General features: G+C 37.2%; 2 long non-coding RNA genes across 2 annotated transcripts in view; one reads left to right on the plus strand and one right to left on the minus strand.

Moving 5' to 3' along the window:
* The window catches only part of LOC148155792 (uncharacterized), a 104,757-nt gene that overhangs the window by 14,997 nt on the left and 68,756 nt on the right, over nt 1-21,004 (minus strand). The window lies entirely within an intron of this gene.
* Nucleotides 14,868-15,769, plus strand: LOC148155793 (uncharacterized). Its single transcript, XR_015765149.1, has 2 exons — nt 14,868-15,523; nt 15,656-15,769. It is a non-coding gene; the product is annotated as an uncharacterized LOC148155793 (long non-coding RNA).

Below are 21,004 nucleotides of genomic sequence, written 5' to 3' on the forward strand. Positions count from 1 at the left end.
ATAATAGCTCCAATGCCGGGATCGAGACACACGTTTTGATACCACTTTTGTGGGTGGGCACGCAGCGGTACGAGCCGCATTAACGGTAATGGAAGAAGTTGTTATAATAATAATAATATCCAGGCGTTCTATTGGGTGTAGATTAATAGGTGCCTGCCATGCAATGCATGGAGGCAGTGACTGACCTGCTTCGCAGGTCAGTCACTGCTCTCCCTATGCATTGCTATGGCATGCCCCAATAAAGGTGGACAATAAGGCAGATAAAGGAGATAAGCAGACAGCAATTATGGAGACACAGCAATAGAATAAACCATCCTCAGGGATCTCAAAGAAAAGATGAGCATCTGAAGAATCATGTAACAAAGCCACTCATTCAGAAACAGAGGTCACAATCTGCGCTGAAGAGAAAGATACTTCCACAAAGGAACATGTCTGATAAATGTCTGACCCTCAGCAATTTTCCATCCACTGAAGTAGATCATAACTATGGTTAAGTGTCAGCAGTCATTACTCATTCTGTATCACAAACTCGGTTTTAGCAGACAATAATGAACACTGCTTACTTACAGTAGAAACAAGTCACGTGAAGCAGGAATGTGTCAGCTATTATTCTGTAGTAATTCATCATATACAGTACAGTAAGTAAAGTCTAAAATGGCTTTGTCATTTCTCCAAAGATCTGGTTTTTAAATGCTAAGTCAATGACCATCCAAGAGGAAACATGGGAACAGCTTCCTGGTGCTCCAAATTCTCTTCAGCCAATGGATTAATGGTCACAGCCAACATCGATTTTGTTTCTATGGAGATGCCACAGAGTCCCTTTGAAAGCACCAGAGAAGAAGCATGTCTGTACATGTACGATGGTCAGTTTTGAGTGTATTGCGTTCTCTGTTTTAGAGTCTTGTTTATGAGTAAATATATACACACAAAGTTTTTCATTTTTTGGCATTTTAATGTTTTTTTTTGTCCAATAGATGCTTTCTAGGATATAGCTACTCATGCAGGAGCAGAGTGTTTAATGTGAATGTCCAGTCTTATGTGTCACGCCTCTCCTCTGACCTCCTTCTTACATTACATCCCCGCACATTTAAAAGGTCACATCTAACTGTCTTGATGCTGCCAGTACTGAAGTTCCTCTGGACTTTCTTTCTTAAACTGACCACTGACATGTGTGATAGATAACTAGCCAATCTATACTTATACACGGTCTGAATGTGTGTGTGTTGTTGCCAGTTCTGTCTTGCCATGCGTTTCTACGGTGATGGGCGGCTGACCAATGTGGACTGTGTCCAACATGCTGTTTTGACGGAGCTTACAAGAGTGGTGAGCGCAACATGGAGCCTTTTAGCATAATTAAAACATTTTAATCACCTATTTACCTACACTTCATCATGCCTGCTTCCTGCTTGGTTTTCCATAGCAGTGAATACCAGTATGCGAGGTCTGGATGTTTGTTCCTGGCCAACTCAGCCAGACTTGAAATATATGGAGGTAAGTTTATTGTGGAAACAGAATAACCATTAATATATTGTCTCCAATAGTTGAATATATTTCATGTCGTTTGAGTGTATATAAAACAAACAACAAATAAAAGTTAAAATTAGCTAAAAAAAAAAAAAAAGCTGGCATTATGACTTGCAATATCATCTAGACATTGACTAGACCACATGAAAATTATCTTTCTTTTATTATTATTATTTTTTCTTTCTTTTTTTTTTCTTTAAATAATCCAGCAGTGCACTTGCTTGTGTGCTTCTTCTCATTGTCCTACTGCATGAGCTAATCTTGAGCTGCTGGTCATTCCCCTTCATCAGATATGAGCATATTTAACTGATGGTTTTAAAATTGAGATTCCAAATGATGTGCCTCCAGGCAAGGCACTCATCCAAATCACTTCAGTAAAAGGCTTTTTTTTAGATTAAGATCTATACTCTTGCTCACACATTGATGAGTAGCTTCAGGTTAATACATTTCAGGAGAAAACAAAGGAAAAAAAAACACACAAAAAAAACCTTGAAACAGAAACAGTGATGGGACATGAAATGCATGATAAAAATAAGCACTTAGATAGCAGAGCAAATATTTCCTTCTACCAGGATGGAGAAATTAAACTAAAAGTCAGCACGCAGATGGTTTTCTATGTCAAAGCCTGATCTTCGGGACCCACAGTCCTGCATGTTTTAGGTGTTAACCTGCTGCTGCACACCTAAATTAAGTGAGTATGTGATTAACAAGCTTTTACGGCAACTGGAGGCATGCAAAGCAGGTAATGCAATCATTTAAATCAGCTGTGCTGGAGTGGCGGAACATCTAAAACTGTAGTTTTCTAGAGAAGCTGGGCTGCTGCCTCACAGTGAGTTGCTCACTGCCTCCGCTCACTATTAAAGGACAGAGAATTTGTGTTGTGGTTTTAAAACTCGGGCACTGGCGATGTTATGCTCCTCCCCTGTTATTTCTAATTTTGTTTATTTAGTTTTGACATTTCCAGAGTACATTTTTGATGTTTAAAGCAGTTTTTACATCCTTTTACCTGTTATTTCAAAACTAGAAATTTAAAACTTCAATACCGATTCCCTCTGGATGTCACAGACTCTAGGAAAGAGACCAACTGTCTAACTCTATATAAGCTGAAGGCAAAAACAATGGACAACATGAGAGGATGTGACCAAGGACTGTTCACCAAGGGGGCTCTCATTATCCTTCTGACCGAGGAGAACAAACTTTATCATTACAGAAGTGCAAAGTTCACATCATATGAGGATGTGGCCTCAATTTAAACAGAGCCTCGGGGTACTGACCTCCATAAAACACATTTTAGACTGTGTTGATTTCAGTACTTTAAAGAAAGCAATCCATGTTAAATGAAAGGATTCAGACCCTTTGACTATAATGAATTTGTGTCAAGTTAACCAAGATAACATATTTGTCGATATAGCATACATTAGTGATAAGTCTCTCTCAGGAGATGGGGACATAGCAGTAGTAACTAAACAGATAAGGAAACTGTAGCTTGAATTTTCAAACATAGAACCCAAACTGATGAGAAATGTTCATAACTGATGATTTATATTTAAAAACACTTTTTTTTCACTTGAAGCGCTGCTCATTTGTTGGGGTTTTATGAGGTAGTGGTCATTGTCCTATCTTCCATTGACTGTATAGGACAATATACAGTCAATGTGGTAGTGTTGTAGAACGAATTAGAATGATTTGAATTTGATTTGGACTCCATGTAACTGGATAGGAATTGCATCAGTTTCTCCTTCAACACGTCTTGCCTTTAAAATTGTTCACTTTTTCAGTAGTTTACAAGCCAGTTCCTTTCATATACCCTCCAAGCTCGGTTAGACTTACAGAACCTTTGGCCACAATAACTTATTTTTTCCATCTGTCAGAGCTTGTTTTTAAGAAATAAAATTTGGGACACGTGACCAAGTGTCAGTATGCGATGAGTTGGGAGAGAGAATACGTTGAGAGAACTTGTGAAGCGGAACAGTTTGCCACACAGCTCACTGTGACTGTGTGAAAAGGGCAAAAAGAAAGACTGAGCAGCAGAAAACCTTACACCCAGTTTGTAATCTTCACAGTCTGGTAGCTCACCCATCCTTTTGAACATCTGAAGGCCAGAGCCATATTGGCTTTTGAGACAGGCATACTCTCTACAGTTGGCTTCTCATGCAGTGGGTATCATGTTTTGGTTGAGGGCTCAGTTCACACAGTACCTAAAAAGCTATAGATGTTGAAGCCCCATAAAACTAGAAAGATAGAGAGAATCAGAAGAGCATGTTGCATGACAGTGACCACCGACGAGCTGCACGACTGACCCAACACATCTGATATATGTTGCTTATGCTCAACTAAATTATGCTCTTAGTTGTACAAACTTTTTTTTTACTGAAAATAGCAAAAAAATTCCTTTATGCACTTTAAAATGCACTGTTGAATTTTACACTTATCTTACATCAAGTATTTCTCATTTGAATTAGTTTAGAAATATAACTTCATTCAATTAATCGACTTACGATTGTCGATTCATTATTTATTAGATTAGAAATATGTGCCACTCGATTAACTGACAATGTCTGATTTCACATTCTGGTTTGTAGCATTTGTTACAATACTGAGGGTATCTCTGGTCATCTTTAAGCAGAGCCAGTTGACACAGAAATAAAGATGGCAGAGGCATCCTAGAAAGGGAAACTCAAATGGTCCAAAAGGAGTCAAAAATGGGGTGGAAAATGCATGTTATGTAAATCTATTTTATGTTAGCCTTTAGTCAAATTGATGATGGAAACAGTATTTTCACAGGTCTGCCTAACTGATCCAGAACGCTTCTGCTCACCTTATCATTAAAACTAGGAAAACAGCATGTCATATGCAGGTCAAGTCTTTATATCGTCTCCTTGAAGATAACAGAATCTATTTTAAAATACTTCTGCTAGTTTTTATATATATAAAATACATCGTGTTTCTTTCCATTGGCAGCCTTGTTCTTTCGCCACGGTTAAAGACTTTCAGTGCCAACAGGTTGTTTGGGTTTTTATATGCTGTTTGGTCTCCATCAGCTGACACTATATTAGAGTATACTCATGTGTCTGTATTTATGCAGGTGCCTAACCTTGGCAGTGAATCATGTTGCTCACATGTGTTACTTGTAGCTCGTCTAGTGTCTAAGCCTGACCATCAGTGTGAGTTGCATTCATCATAAAACCTCTCCTGACATCATGAAACATGATATTAAAACCACAGAAACAAGTTTATTGATGCTCAGCACCATGGACAGCTCAGAGACCGTGCTCTGCAGAACAGCAGCAAGAAGTCAGCAGCACAAATTGAACCAAATTAAGTCGAGTCTATTTCTATCGCACATTTCTGTAAAATGGCATTTCAAAATGCTTTACTCAATAAAAACATAAAGCAGCAACCAATTATAAAACATGAAATAAACATTACATTTTGTCAAAAGACATAATCAAAATCAAATTAATATCTGACTTTATACTTTGAAATTATTAATTAAAAATTACCTTTTTTAAATAAGGTTAATTTGTTGAGAAAACGATACACCAGTTATGGTGCAGAATGTAAATAAGGACAGATTCAAAAAATTAGGTCTGCGTTGGTATTGCATGTCTGACTTTAAAGTGCTAAAAGCCCCGACTTCTTTTCCCTTCAAAGAACCTCCCGTCTTGATTCTATTAAAGCAGGTTGCGTCCAATGTGCGATGTTTTTCTTTGGTGAATTACCATCTACATAAGTGTTGCAGCATATCAGGGTTCTTTTTAAAAAAAATCTGTGTGTAAGCAGTAGCTAAGAGTCTTCAGACAGCATCAATGCAGACTATTTCTTTACATCTCTCTTCATGCGCCTTTGTGCCGCTATGTATTTTATGGAACAAAGCATTAAAGAAATTTGAACTATACTTATACTTGGTAAAGTTAGAAGAGTCTGATCTTATAATACACACCAAAAATAGATGGAAAAAAAACAACTTTGCTCACATTTTCTTAATCAATGAAGCATCTTATTCTAAGACACAGACTGTGTCCTGCATGCTAAACATTCTAATGACAAATTAGGATGAACAAGGGCAAAGAGATCATTTACAGAATCAATGCTTTGATTTTGCATTCTCAAATAAATCAAAGAATTACCAGACATATAAATTCACCCACACAAGTCTTTTTCTCCCCAGAATTACATCAGGAATAAATCATAAAATGAAGCGAAGGAGGTGACAAGAAGAAAAAAATTAATCAGTGGAACAAAGGAAAAAAAGAACTAGACTGCATACTGGATCAATAAGAGTCCTGGGTGGCGATAGTGGGATATTTGTTGTGTGGTGCTGACAGGAGGCTGTACCAAATAAATTTTGAATTGGTCAGATTTTATCTTTTTGGCTTTGAGCATAGAAGAAAAAATAAATAAACAAAACCACATCACTCACTCTACTGTTTTATTAAAGAAGTGGAGATAAACCTCAGCAGTGACCTTAATAAAAAAAAATCAAGAATCAAAAGCATAGCCACTCTCAAGTTAGAAATTTGAGTTTAAAATAAGTTTGACACTCCTCCAGAACATTTTAGATTTTAAACGATTATCCCTGGTTTAAACAGCAACATTTTAAAATTGTCAGCTGACTTTTCAAAACCACTGAACAGACTGCAGTGTTGTTTGTCCTTGGGGGACACTGCACAATATGCAATATCGGACCATAATGAATATCATTTTATTGCCTACCAATCTGGTGTATAAATGTGTGTGTTTTTGTGAGAGTGAATGGGTGAATATGGCTCTAGTGTAAAGCTCTTTGTGTGGTCAAAATGACTATAAAGGCGCTATAAGAGTCCATTTACCATTTATTCAGTAAATTCAGAATAAATTCAGTCCATTTACCATTTATCCCCAGTTTTAGATCTGAGGGTCCTGACGTCCTCCTGAGCTGACCGGATCACTCTTAACATACCACAAACTGGAGGAATATCTCTCTATACTTATGATTGTTGAAGGTGGAAAACCAGGACATTTGGCATACAAATTTTGCCATGTGAATGAAGCACTATCTGATTTGTCTGAAGGACTTTGAATACTAATAAATTTTATTTAGAAATAAAATATATATATATTTAGAATCATTCACTGAATATCAGATTTGAAGAAATACAGTGATAGACAAAAGGTGCACCTATTGCATGTCCTTTCACTCTTTCAGATGATTCTAGCAGTGAGGCAATTAAAAGAAGTCAGAGTTGATTACTGCAGTCTGTATCATGATTTTCTTTAGAGTATGAACAATCTTCATAAGTCAGGTAGTTGAAATTACTGTAGCATCTTACATTAAATGGGATTCAATATGAAAAATTAAAATGTTATTAATGCTGCTGTCTGAGACTATTTTGCAGCATCAGCACACATTTGGGGCTGGGATGAAGCTACACGTGCTGCATAAAAAAAATAGATATATGGGTGAGCAAAGATAAAAAAATAGAGAGGTATAAAGTTCAACAAGCAGAGACTTCAGAAAGGAGAAGGCATCTATAATGTGAAATAATAATGTTACACATAATACACAGGACCTATTCTAAATAAAACATCAACTAATCTTTTTAGAAAATTAAGATAAAAGCTTCACTTACTACGTTAATCACAAAACAAATATAAAACTTCATCTTTCGTCTTCTTTCTACTTTTTTCACACCACACGCTACTATGATCAGACTCACATTAATGAATATTTAGCTTTTAATTAATTTCTTTAAATAAATAGATTTACATTTCTAAGATACAGGCTGTCAAAAAAGAAGCACAGCAAAATAAATCTATTCCAAATGCACATTTGCTAATTTAGAAATTAAATAATATATTAGCAGTATTTGTTCAATTATGTTGTTTCCTCAAGTGGAAATAACGCCATAAAATAGAGACAGAAGATGAATCAGATCAATCAGCAGAAAAGAAAACCTCACTTTAACTCAAGGCAATGAGGGAATGTCTGTTTCATTTCACAACTCAGTGCAGTGTGCAAATCCCAAACGCTAAGCAGCTGCGTGTCCCATGAATAACAAAAATCTGCTTAACCCCTGAAGATCAGTTCAAATCCGCTCAAGCAAACTGACTGAGTCACACTCTTCTATGTGCGTACACCACCTCTAAATGTCAACACCCTCACTGTTTACAACAGCTTGGTCCACATTCAAGAGGTCACTACAAGACAAATATGAACTTTCCTCAAAATGTAAACAAATCATATACAAGCAAACTGAGTGTCTCTCTACATGCAGGTTGCTAAACATAGACCTTTGATAGCAGTGCTGTTGATAACATAAAGAAGAAAATTTAGCAAAGCAGAAAGATGAATAAGCAACATGATTTTTTTTAAATCATTTTCTGTTGCCTAAACAAAACTGCACTGAAGGTAGCTAAACACAAGATCCTCAAACATACATGCCTTTTAACATATCTTATATAATACAACTTTTTACTTATGTAAAAAGTTGTATTATACCTGCATTTTTCACATCCAAAGGTGACATTTGGGAGGCAGCATTGGGAGAACAGACAGAGAAAATGAGAACTTATTAGAAACATAAATTAAATCATGTTATCCCAGTCATGTTAAGACTGGGATAACAAACCATTCTGTTTTTATACAAACAAAAGGTTCATAACACATTGTGCAAAAAAATGTTTAACTTCTTTTTTTAGTATTTGAAAAAAAAAGGAAAATACAGGTATTGTGCACAAATCAATGCTGTGGCAGACAAGTACACAGGAACATCAAAAACCTTGAGTACTGAAAACCAGACGTGGGACAAAGTCGTCGTAAAGCTCATGTCTTTCCAAACAAGTCCCAAAACTAGGCATGAAAGATGTGAGTTGAGTTGGTCTTTAAAAGAAGTCATTGATCAAATGTGCAACTTAATCCGAGTAGTAATATTGTTAAGGTAACACCAAGCATAAGTTTGTTCCTTTATCAAGTTCATGTATTTGTTCATTATATGTATGATAAAATGCCAGAAGCAAGTTAGTCGTTGTTGCTTATTTACTTTAATATTAAGTTCAAATGTTTTCGTGACTCAAATTTGTGTCTTTGGATATCTTTTAGTTTGTGCTTCTAGCACATCTTTTTAATTACACATGTTTTTATTGGTCTTGTGTGATACTCTACTCATACATGCCATTAGCTGTAATGCAAAGATCTCTGCAAGTAACTTTAATAAAAGCTTAAAATCAGTCTGTGTGTAATTAGTGGCATGTAATTTGTGGTTTAATGACATAAATGAGCTTTGGAACAGTAGTCTAATTCATTGAATAGGTCAATGTAGGATATATCTTTTACAATAGGTCAAGTTGAATTATCTCTAACAACTCCCTCCACCCCTTCCAACATGCTTCATTCAAAAGAATGCTGCATGATAACACTGGTGATTATCCTCAGTTGAGTTAAAGACAATATGAAAGTAAAATATGCATTAGGTGTTTGGTTGGATATTTGTTGACATGAGGTTACACTGTGTGAATATGTATTCTTGAATACATATTCACACAGCCAAATTAATATAATTTGGAGCCAAATTATATTAATTTGGCTCCAATATTCCCACAGCTGAAACATAATGAGTGGTTGTTATGTGAAAATGCGTATGAGTGTGAATTTAAACTATGAAGAAAACAGTAAGGCTTCACAGAGTTAGCTGGGTAGCTAATGTTCTCATTAATGTATATGTTCAAAGTGTCTCATAATCACAAAAGGCTTTTCACTAATTGATGAGAGTGTCCATAACAAAGCTAGGAACTTGGAAGTAGCAAAAATAGATTGATAAAATTAAAATGAGCGTGTGCATACAAAAATAAATCCCAGTCCCACTGAATCTCCATCACTAATTAAGTTTTCTGATTAATGATGTACTTTCACAGAAATAACCAAAAGCACGGTTACTCAGCTGATGGTCATTAAAGTGTGTGAGCCATGTAATTCATCATGGTAAAACTTCATTAGCCATACTTACCTCTGACCAACAAACCCTTTCGTCTTTTTTTTTTTTTAATATTGGTTCCAGATGCTCAGTGTTACAAACATTTCAATTACCTTTTGCCACATTTAAAAACAAGTTTTACTGCACTTCCATGTCTTCTGTAAGAAAGGATATGGTCAATGGTTTTGCAATTTTTGTTTTCCTCTTGAAATTGTATAAGTAAAGATAAAGTCAGAGGAGGCACAAACTCTGCAGTCATGACAAATTCAACAATGAACCGACATTTGGAGTGAGACGTTTGTATTTCAAAACCACCAACAGATGCATTTCCATTTAGTCAACCATGAAGTCCTTTGCAGCAAAAGTAAACACGCTGTTCTTTGCATGATCCTGTTGTTAGTGACTCCCAGCTCACAATCATCAGAGAATGTTAGAATCATTGATGCACAGCCTTAACACTACTTGAGGTGCAACAACTTGGGACTGAGGAAAGAAGAGGGAAACCTCTTTTATTGACAGAAAGTTAATGCACTCGACTGAAGATGATAGTGTCCTTCACAACAGTTCTCCCTTAAAAAGACTTTTTAAGATTATTTTATGTGCCTTCTTTCAAACTTGAATACAGAAGTATGGCTGACAGTGAGAAAAAAAAAAAAAAACATGAGCCTTTTGTAGATTAGGTCATAGAGGGAACAAAGAATTGTGTTAATTGGTGCCCTACAAAAAAAACAAAAACAAACAAACAAAAAAAAAACTCTGCTATCCCATGAGCCAGAATGAAAACAGCAACCAGAAGAGAAACAGAAGAATGTATAGACAGGAGAACTAAAGAACAGTTTATGGATGAAAACAATAGGAGAGAATTTAAAGACGGACTGAAGAGACTTAACAACCCACTGAGAATGGATTTAGTTTTAGAGTCAGTGAGGAGAATCTTAATGTTCCCTTTTAACTTTCAACATTGCATCATTTCTCTTCCTGGCAGCTCGGTTCTCTCAACAAGGACGGCAAAGCCAGAAGAGCAAAATTTAAACAAATTTTCAGGGAACAAGAATAATTTATCTTGTTCTAAATAGACATAATTAGAGCAAATTTCCATGGAAATGTCTAATGCTTAAAAGAAGAGCTCTATCTGTTAGTTTCTCTTTACATAGGATAGTGAAGGCAATCTGACACTTTAGTGTTCTTGTGTCCTTCCCTCCTTTTTTGAATCCCAGGAAGGCTTTACTGCATCACTACTGCCCTGGAATCTACAGACCAGAAACACATTTTTTTTTTTTTCACAGAACATTCCTAAATCTGCTGTGAACCCTGAACCCCACCCATCAGTCTAAAAACATGTAGCCAACTATTTAAAATTTATCCCACTATCTTTCTGCCTCTGCCTTCATAAAGAGAAATTACATGCATTATCTCTGACCTTACCCAGCAAACTAAGACATCGCCTTATCGTTATCATTTATTATCATTCAAATACTGTGTCAGTGTTTTTTTCTTCTTCTTTTTTTCTGGTTAGCTTCCATTTATGATTTCTTGTGCTAGATGACCTCATGGCACCGTAGCTCTCTGCTTGCTTAGATTATTAGTTTTCTCAAAATGGTTTTATAACCCTGATGATTTATATACCTGAGCCTGGGAGTATAGCGTGAGTACAGTGAGTGCGTGTAGGTGCATGGTGGGTGCACGCATGTGCCTCATGTTGTGTGTGTGGGTGTCTCTGTGCGCACAGACAGCCCCCTGCCATCTCCTACCCTCTCCTCCCCCACCACACTTCCTGCCGGTGGCCTTCTCATCATTCCAGTCCCTTTGGGCTTCTGCGATGTGGCTGCTGGTCTGTTTCCAGGGAGTTTAATCCTGTGACGGTCCGCTCAGGGCTCAAATGTTGTGGGGGTCCTTTGGATGTCTGCATTGGGTTCTGGGGGTCAGTGCTGTGGGGCTCCTCACACCCGCTGTTGAACATTCATACATGCACAAGCACGCACAAAGGTGTTTGGACTGATGTGTTTACAGATACACTCTCCTGGGTTTTTTTAAGGTGGGGAATTGGGGGTTGGCCTACAGGTAATGATGCAGACTTCTGTTTTTTTATAGTCTCTATTCTTCTTCTATTCTTACCTCCCTTGTCCCCTTTTAAGATTTTGCTCCCCTTCATTTCTTTTTTGTCTCTTTTCATCTTTCTTTTTTGTCTTTGTATCCATTGCATTTGAAATGATCCCCCTCCCACTGATTAAAAAAAAAAAAAAAAAGAAAACAATAGGAAAATGTTCACTCCTTGGCTTGAGGCAGTTTTTATGTTCTACCCACACAAGTTAACGGCTGCAAAATATTGGATTGATAGCTATGCAGACGTCAGTTTCTCGCATGTGTCCAAATGAAAATAGATTTTCTGAAACAATGTCTGAATAAGCATTTTCTTAAGAGTTCCTCATAAAGAGGGCCTGATTTCTAGAATGACCCACATTTCATAGCAACCTTTACCGAAGAGCTTCATGACGAGGGCACGTAGTGATTGTGAAGTAAATCAACGATGAACTACACGCGTTTAACCACATTTTAGTCAGAGCACTTTAAAATATGTTTGGTTGGTTACTAGCCACTTGTCACAAATCACATTTCAGTGTACTCCTCTATGGCTAGATTGATTCCCTAATCTCTGGCATGAGCTGCAAAGGTGTGTCAGATGCACTGCAGACATAGAAGCTCCTTCTCACAGTCTGATGTTAATGGCTGTTGGTGCTCCAGTTTCTTCTTTGCTCTGTTGTTGCTCTCTGTCCTGAATAAATGGTTCTTCTGTCTATTTCTGGTGACTCTATCCCAGTGGTTTCAATCACAGCAGGCCCACAGCTGATTACCTACAACTCTAATGAGTGGGTTTGATTTATGGCTGTTTTGCTCCTATTAGAGTTGAGCTCTCTGCTGCAATGGAAGTTGCATCAACCTACCACAAGAGTTTCCATGCAAAAACTTTAGTTGGCTTAGACAAAAAAGAAAGAAAAATGCATAAGTTGGTGTAGATTCTTAATTAAATTATGATGCCCTGAAATGATAACCTTGAGTTTTGAATGAAAGCAACTGCAGACATGTACCTTCTCTTTCAAGACGTATTAACTGCTAGAGAGGTAATTTTGATCAAAATTGTTCTTTTTGATAAGAAGTTGCTTAACTGAATGTTTGAAAGCAGCCCAGACATGAAAAGAGACAGAGCAAAAACATCTTTCACCCGGGCTGTGATCAAGAACAACAACTCTCTCCAATAAATCAGCAACCCCACTCTCAAAATCTTTCACACATTTTGGTGGCTGGTACGTCACTGCACAGGTGATTAGGGAAGAAGAGTTTAGCACAGATTAAACTTAGTGACCCACTCAGCAAAATTAGGATATGGAAACGTCAATTAATCTGAGGAAATTTATCACTAAGTGAAACATGATTTATAGAGCAATTATACACAGATGGATGTCTGTGAGCCTTTCTTTCTGGTACTTATAATCTTCCACTCTCCCACCACCCTTTCTAAAGCCCTGCAAGAGCTAGAAAGAGCAGCCACAGTGAAGGAGTTCAGAGAAACAAGGGGCCCTATCAAGCCAAAGACAAGTTTAGGGCAAGAACATAAAATCCAACTTGATGAGCCAGAAGTAATTAAAAAAAGAAGACTTGTTCACCAGCAATCAGGTGTTTACCACTGTCCTCTGAAGCTTGACTCTGCTAGAAACAGCAGCACCTTCCAACAAGCAAAGGTGCCTTCAGTAACACTGCCACTGGTAGTCCAGTGGTGGAAGAGAATGATGCTCTTCCACCACATCCAGGAAAATCATCTGTATGTAAAAAAGTGCGGGAGTAGAAAGAAGCATGGGCCTGCTGTGGACCGATGATCAGACAGTCTAACATACTGCACCATTTTTCTGTGTTTGTGTGCGTGTGCGTGTGTGTGTGTGTCTCGTATGTGGGAAGACTATTAGCATCAGAGACAGAAAGCCATGTCCTCTAATATTGGAGGAAGACTCACTGGCTGCCTTTTCTGATCAAAGGTTTGTGGTTTAACTTGTCAAAAGTTCAGAAGTGTTTGGCAATCAAAGATGTGTAGAATAGAGACTTCAAGGCAACATCAATAAAAAAAAAGACAAAAAACAGAAAAGACGCCATGTAATAATCAGGCCACGTTCATGATGTCATGATCATGCCAACTACATGAGAAACATGTGACAGAATAAGTTGTTAGATCTCTTTTTTTTTGTTTTTTTTTTTACCAAGTTACTTATCATCCAGATTTTGGGCTCTAAGTTACAGTGAGTAACACCTGAATAAAATTGCATGCATTGTTGAGCAGCCATCTAATTACTATTACAAGTAATTTAGTTTTTCATTCATCCCAATCTAAGCATTTATCAGTTCATCATTTTCAAATTTGGAACGCTATTTAGCTCAATAGATGTGGTCTGATGCTAATCCAGTAAGGCAGGTGTATGGACAGCTCTGCTGAAGGATTGGTATTTCATTTCATGTCTTCATGAACACACAGAGGCAGCTAAACAAATGTATAATGTATGTATCTGTGAAATATTTTCTCACTGGTGTTTTCAGTGGAAGAGTTCTCAACCTGTCCCCATCCATTTATCTTTGTCATGCTTCTCCAAGTATCAAACTAAAAGTACAATAAACAATTCACTGCACTAGTTTTCTGCCATAACAACTGCGGCAGATTCAAGATATTTGTATGGTCTCATCTTAAAGGTGGAACCTTCCCCCAAACATCTGAAAATACCAGCATTTTCTAGATTGGGGTTTCATGGACCTAAACAACATTACAAGACAATAAAACCTGTTCCCCAAATGTATCCCATACATTACCATACATGTGCACTTATGTGCCATTTCTTGAAACAAAGACAAGAAGAAATAAAATTAAAAAAAAGGCTTATACGTGAGTGTCTTTGGTAAGTAATACTTTACAATATATAAAATGATAATGAAACAAACCCTATCCATCCATTTAAAAGCAATGTGTTGTCAGGGTTTAATAGAAACCAACAAAGTCTGCAGCAAATTTGCCCTTGGCACGCAGCGCATTGGCAGAAATGTTTGACAAAGGGCTCTGCAATTTGCAGTATAGTCTGTGCCTCATGGAAGAAGAAAATTGCTGCTTTCTGCTTTATGGCAGAAAAGGATTGACGCCCACCAATACCCAGGATGGCTGAACTGCCCTCCATGTCTTTACTTCACCTATGTTATTGAGGCTGGATCCCTCACAGTCAAAGGATGTCAGACTCAGTGAGGCAAATCCCTTACATCTCTTCTCTTGTTTAAAACTAGAGTCACACGTAGGCCCATTTCTTTTTTTTTTCTTCTTCTTCCTCTGAGGATAGAACAAAAGTAAAAGGGAGGGAATAAAAATCAAACTAAAATGTAATATTACTTCTCAGTTGTCATTGCATCATAATTCTTTAGACACAATAAGGAACATCATAACCTGTTACACATGGGCGTAGGTTTGGGTAGGGACGGTAGGGACATGTCCCGACCAATATTCACGGGATATGAAAAAGTCCCGACCAATTTTTGCCATATTGGCTCAAAGAACGTGGATCTACGATCTTTGATTAGCAGCAACAGGCGGTGCGCGGAACGGAAGCTCCTTAGTTTGACATTTATTATGAGCCTCCGAGACCGTGTCGGAACGGTGCTGTGGGGGTGGGGGGAGTCAGTTGAATCGTCGGACGTTCTTTGATTAGCTGCAAAAGGCGGCGGCTAGCTGGGCACACGCGTCTCCTTCTGACTCTCCGAGACCATGTCGCCACCAAAAAAGAAAAGGACAGACATTAGAAGTTATTTCGCTACGTCGGCTGTAAGTACAGTGAGTGGACCCATAAGTTAGATATCTATCACGCAACGCATTTGTTGTAAAGTCCGGTGTTTAGTAAGGTCAGCACTGAATGTGAGGTAGAATAGGTCTGTTAATTATGTAATATTTTTTCACATAGGATGCTCAGACAGCAGAGCAAGGGGCAGAGCAGAACGATGGAGAGGTGGCTGGAGCTTCAGGGCTCCAGGTGAGGTGTTAGTTCTCAGATATGAAATATACTGTGAAATTATCTCAGTAAATATGGCATTTGAAGTGTTAGTCTTAAATTAAGTTAAGCTAGTGTGAATACAAACCAGGTTACGCTTTGTTTGCTCTATAGGAGGCTGTCAGTGTGAGTGCCAGTGACCAGGGAGTATCCAGAGGATTTCTTTTGATCTTACTTGTAACGTTTGCTGAATTTTGTAAAGGAAAAAGTAAAGTGTTCTTGAACTGATCTGCTGAGTATGACTGTATCTGGTTGTATACACAAGATGTATGATATGGTTATGGTTGGGGGGAGGGGGTTATTAAGCCAATGTGGTTTCCCCCGTTCTCAAAAATGTTCGGTGCTCTTCGGCATTTCACTGTGCTGCGGGGGGGGGGGGTCAAGGTCCCCACCAAAACTTAGACCAAACCTACGCCCTTGCTGTTACACAACCTGGAGGTCTGTGGATTGGCCACAATCCGGAGTCATTTTAATTCAGAAACATTTCACTGGTATCTGATCAGTTTGGACAAGTCTGGCTTTAACATAATGATAAACAAGTTGAAACAGGACGTCTGGGGGTCAAAAGCAAACAAAAGACACAGAACTCAATTCTAGATTTTAAAAAATGAGAACCAAGATTTTAACAATATTTTTGATGAAATATATTATATTTCATAACAGACTTGTTCCTACAATTCAACTCAAGGTTCACAGATCATCTGTGTTTAAAAGCACATGGTTTGTTAACTGTTATTTTCCGGTTACGTAATTGTATCAGTCTTACAATGTTGCTCAATGTTGTATCCAAACGTCACGGAGCTGCATATCGCCTGGACTGTGTGTGATGACACCTATATCCAAACACTGCAATGAAGATAGACTAATAAACGTTAAAGAGAACCAGCTAAACACAAACCAAACAAGGATCGAAAACAGTGTAACTCGGTTAATTGTCACACTTGGATTAATATGGCACTTTAAAGTTATACTGACCACGTAAAGTGTTTTACTGGAGAGCTCACTTCTCCCAGTTGCACTCACAAACACACATTCATACACAGATTGGTAAACAACTTGGGGGTTAATTGCCTTGCCCAAGGGCACATCAACACGATGTGCCCCTGGCAGAAGAAAAGCTGGAATCAAACCCATCATTTTTGGATTGCAATATGAATACTATTCCCACTGAGCCATAACTTCTCCCAAAAACATCTGCTTTATAGGTGAACACAGGCAACATTGCAGTGGAAAAGACAAGAAAATAAATTTCTGCCTGACTAATTTAATACTTTAGATCTAATCTTTGTGCTTCTTTGTCATTCTGTTGTTTTATTATTTGACCTCTTCCATACCTCATTCCAATTTTTTTTCCTCCCTTCTGTAATAAAAAAGGTAAGGTGAGGTAAGCTCAGCTTGTTGCTGTGAATGTGCTGTATAAATAAAACTACCTTACCTTACCATTCAAATAAAAGAACAAACATAAAGCAATTGCAAAAAATCTCTGAGATTTATGACTGCAGACTCAGTAGCTGAGAGTGTGGAAAACTATGCAAGTTACAAATTGAGAAAATAAAAAGAGACATGCAAGAAAATGAAAAAGAAGTGATGTGTTTTAGTCCCAACTTAAACAAATATGCTGAAGTTCAGCCATGAGTATTTCCTCTTTTCATTTCTGGCATTAGGCTATTTGAGAATCTAATAATAGTTCTCAGTATTAGAGTGCAAATACCCTGATTATGACCAAATAGTTATCTAGTATGGGAAACATATGGCCACATTGTTCTCGCTGTGCAACATCAAATAGATTAGAACATGGTGAACTTCCTCCTACAGAACATAAATTTGCCCCGGCAAGCAGATCATTTAAGCAAAACGTGCATTGCTGACTGTCTGACTTTACACACCACAATATGTTAGCTCGGTGTAAGCAAAACGTCGTGATGCTTACTTGCATGCAGTGATTACAGTAACAGTAAATTTTATTTGTAGACCACAGCTGTTTTCAAAACAACTGCAAAATGCTTGCAAAAGGGATAACGGAGACAGTAAATGTGCAGTTATTAAATGGAAAAGTGGGAACTATGGAAGCTAGTGTTATCTATGGGCTGTTTATCGCTTAGCTGAATCTTCATAAATGATGTCCCTCTCTGTGTTATGATGGGAGCATCAGACCATCCATCTGTCCTCTCAGCTGTGATCACCGCATTGTGTGCCAGTATAGCCATTACAAATAAATTATATTTGATATTTTTTGGTTTGCTAGACAAACACCACCGCTGAGTGTAAAAGTAAATTAACACATAGCAGTCTTATGGCTTCTTGTTTTAAAACAATCTTGGTTACTGTAACATTAAGCGTCAAGTTGTTGCACATCTGTTGATCTTACATTTGTCATTAATCAGAAAGATCCAAGTTAGTCATTATGTGCTACCCAAAATTTGAACAAGGCAGACATCTAATAATCATGTTAACAGGGGCATCAACCTCATATCCAGTCAGAAACAACCAATCAGAGCCAGAAAGTGAGTCTTGGTGCTGTCAATTAGGCACGTGTACATGTTGCTCAATGTGCGAATGGGAGAGAAAGAACTTGTTGTTTCAGGAAGACTTTTTATCTGCTGTCATATGTGGCTATGCTAACTAACCTGAGCTTTCATGACAGGTTCTGGTGTGGGAACTCTATGTAGCCTTGCAGAGAGCAAAGGAGAGGATGTGAGCAGCATGTACAAGATGGTGATTGACAGCATTAAGACATTCCAGTGACAAACTTGTAATAAACTGTCACTCTTCATTATCATTAGAACAAGATAGTTTTCACCTAATATTTAATGGCACAGAGAGAGCAATAAAGGACGAAGTACATGAGGTTTCTGTTCCTTTAAATAAAGGAACAGAAGAAATGTAATTACATGGCAAAACATTTATAATTGTTTGGAAATAACTGTTTCAATATAGCTTAAATGTGGATTTAAAAAAAAAGATTTGAAGTACAACCAATAGATTTTAGACATCAGACTTTAGAGAAATAAATTCAAGATGTAACACCTAGTAATCATCTCTGTTAAGAGGTTGTTCATTACTTTTCCACAGAAAAACTAGCCTGTCTCTTTTTATATACATTTTTTGAAAAGCTTTAAACTAGCTGCACTTCTCAAAATGTGTTTTGTTGTGAATCCTGCAGAAACCACAGAGGATTCCTCCTCCTCTAATCCTTAAGAAGATATTAAAGACGTTGTTTGATCAAATATAGATAGGAAATGCATAGCACATTAAATATACATTATATAAAAGATAACAGGAACATAATTTGTACATTTTCACAGTACTTTTAATTACAATTTTATTTGATTTTGACAACATATCAGGTGTGTGAAAAAGCATTTAAATCCTATCCTGGAATTTGAATCTCTATTATGTAGTGTGTTTGAATCCACAAGTGGACATGATCTGTACAGATTAGCTGTACAGACGAGTCATTCGCAATCAGGTCAAAACAGTACTTTTTTGTTTTTTTGTTATGTAGATTAACACAAGCCATACCATGTAACTGTTTAATTTGGATGAATATGTTTTCTTTTTTTGTCAAAGGCCAAATGTTGTTTTTTTTCTTTTTACTGTATTATTCATCAAGTTGCCTGTGAGCTTTGCAACGTCTAAATAGGAACTGTGTGTCCTAATTTATTTTATACTGCAGTCAAACAAATTTATCAATGTTTTGGAATATGTAGCTCATTAAGGTTAACAGTACCCAAGAGCTGCATTATTAGATTTTTGACCACTACAAAAAAAATCTAATAAAAAAAAGTAAACTGTCACTTCTCGAGACAATAGATTACATTTACCCAACTCTTTTTTTTTCCCAGGAAACCTTAACAGATATATAAATTTGACCACAATTCAAAAGTTACAAAGCCAAAGTTTTTTAAAAAAAGTCCCTATATTTGATGTATTCCATATACTCTTTCAATTTCAGCCTAACGAATATTTGAACTTTCAGCTGAGAATGAAAACTAGCAACATGAAGCGAAAAGGTCACTGGGCCACTTGAAGGAATTTGCTACCCATATTACTTTGTAGCAAGATATATCGGAAAGTATTAGATCAAAACAACAAACATACATGCAAAAACGCTCTAATTTCAAAAGCATGTCATCATTAAAACTAATTTGAACACTTCAGCAGTTCTGATAACCTTGGTTGTGTCAGAGATTTTAGTGTATTGATATAAACCTAAAGCCAAGTAATCAGAAGACAAGCGCAGAAGAGTCCCAGGAGAAATAAGGCTCACCACAGAGCACAGATTCAATTGCCCAGCAACTTTATTGGACATATCCTCTATCGGGGGATGTGGGAGGTCTTACAGCATATGCTTCTACCAGATTTTATATGAAAGGAGGAAGGATGTGTGGACGAATGTACCATGAGATTTTTGACCATACTCTGAAGTGAATCAAGTCTGATTTTCCAAGATACATAGTAGACCCAAACAAAGCCAAGGACAGTCTTGATTGGCTTCAGAGAAGGAAAGTAAAACTGCTTCAAATAGCCTAGTCAATCACTTGACTTGTAGCTGAATCCCTACATTTCATTTGTTTACAGCTCCATCCATCCAAATCAATGTGTGAATGTACCATACCTTTCTCCAGCTGAACAGAAAAAAAAAACAACCTCAAGCTATTCTCTTTGGACCTAAAGAGGAACAATCTAGAGCTTCAGCTTCAGTTATTATAGCTAGAAACTAGCGATCAGGCCCAGTATCCGGATGTGATGATGAACTCAGATCTGAACCTTCAGAGCCACATTGACACAGTTAAAAAGACAGCTTTCTATAATCTGAAGAACATTTCCAGAATTAAAGGACTAATGTCTCAGCAAGATCTCATTCATGGATCTGAATTGATTACAGCAACAGATTAGACTTAAAAATTAGACAGAGCTCATCCAGAACACTGCTACTCACGTTCTGGATCAACTGAACGGCTTAGAAACAAAAAAACATTAAAGGTCCGCTGTTTTTGAATCAACCTTTGTTAATCAGCTGTGATATTGCACAACATTTGACAGGCACACCACAGAACATTGTTTATTTCATGCATTTCAACTGATTTTACTAAATAAAAAGATCGGAAAATCCAACTGCTCTGTGCGAAACATAAGATCTTAAACAAAATCTTGCTGCTTAACGTTAACAAAAAAGACAGTACAAAAATTTTTGCTTTCATATGCAACTTTTTTTTCAATATCCTGATACGTTTTATATAAGCATCGATTTAAATGCGCCTTTAGCAGATGAATGTGGGAGGATCAGCCATTTATCTTGATTTATATCTATAAATCTGAGGCGATGCAAGCTAAGTACACCCAACATCTTGGTATGACTCATGTTTAATGATCCTAAACTCATTGTGAATGACTCATGCATATTTGAAATCAGCCCATAATACAGATGCTCATCTGTTCAAAATTAACACCACTTTGTAG

The sequence above is a fragment of the Poecilia mexicana genome, unplaced genomic scaffold, assembly GCF_051168715.1.
Source record: "Poecilia mexicana isolate PSO_F unplaced genomic scaffold, ASM5116871v1 scaffold_13, whole genome shotgun sequence".
NCBI classification, from domain to species: domain Eukaryota; kingdom Metazoa; phylum Chordata; class Actinopteri; order Cyprinodontiformes; family Poeciliidae; genus Poecilia; species Poecilia mexicana.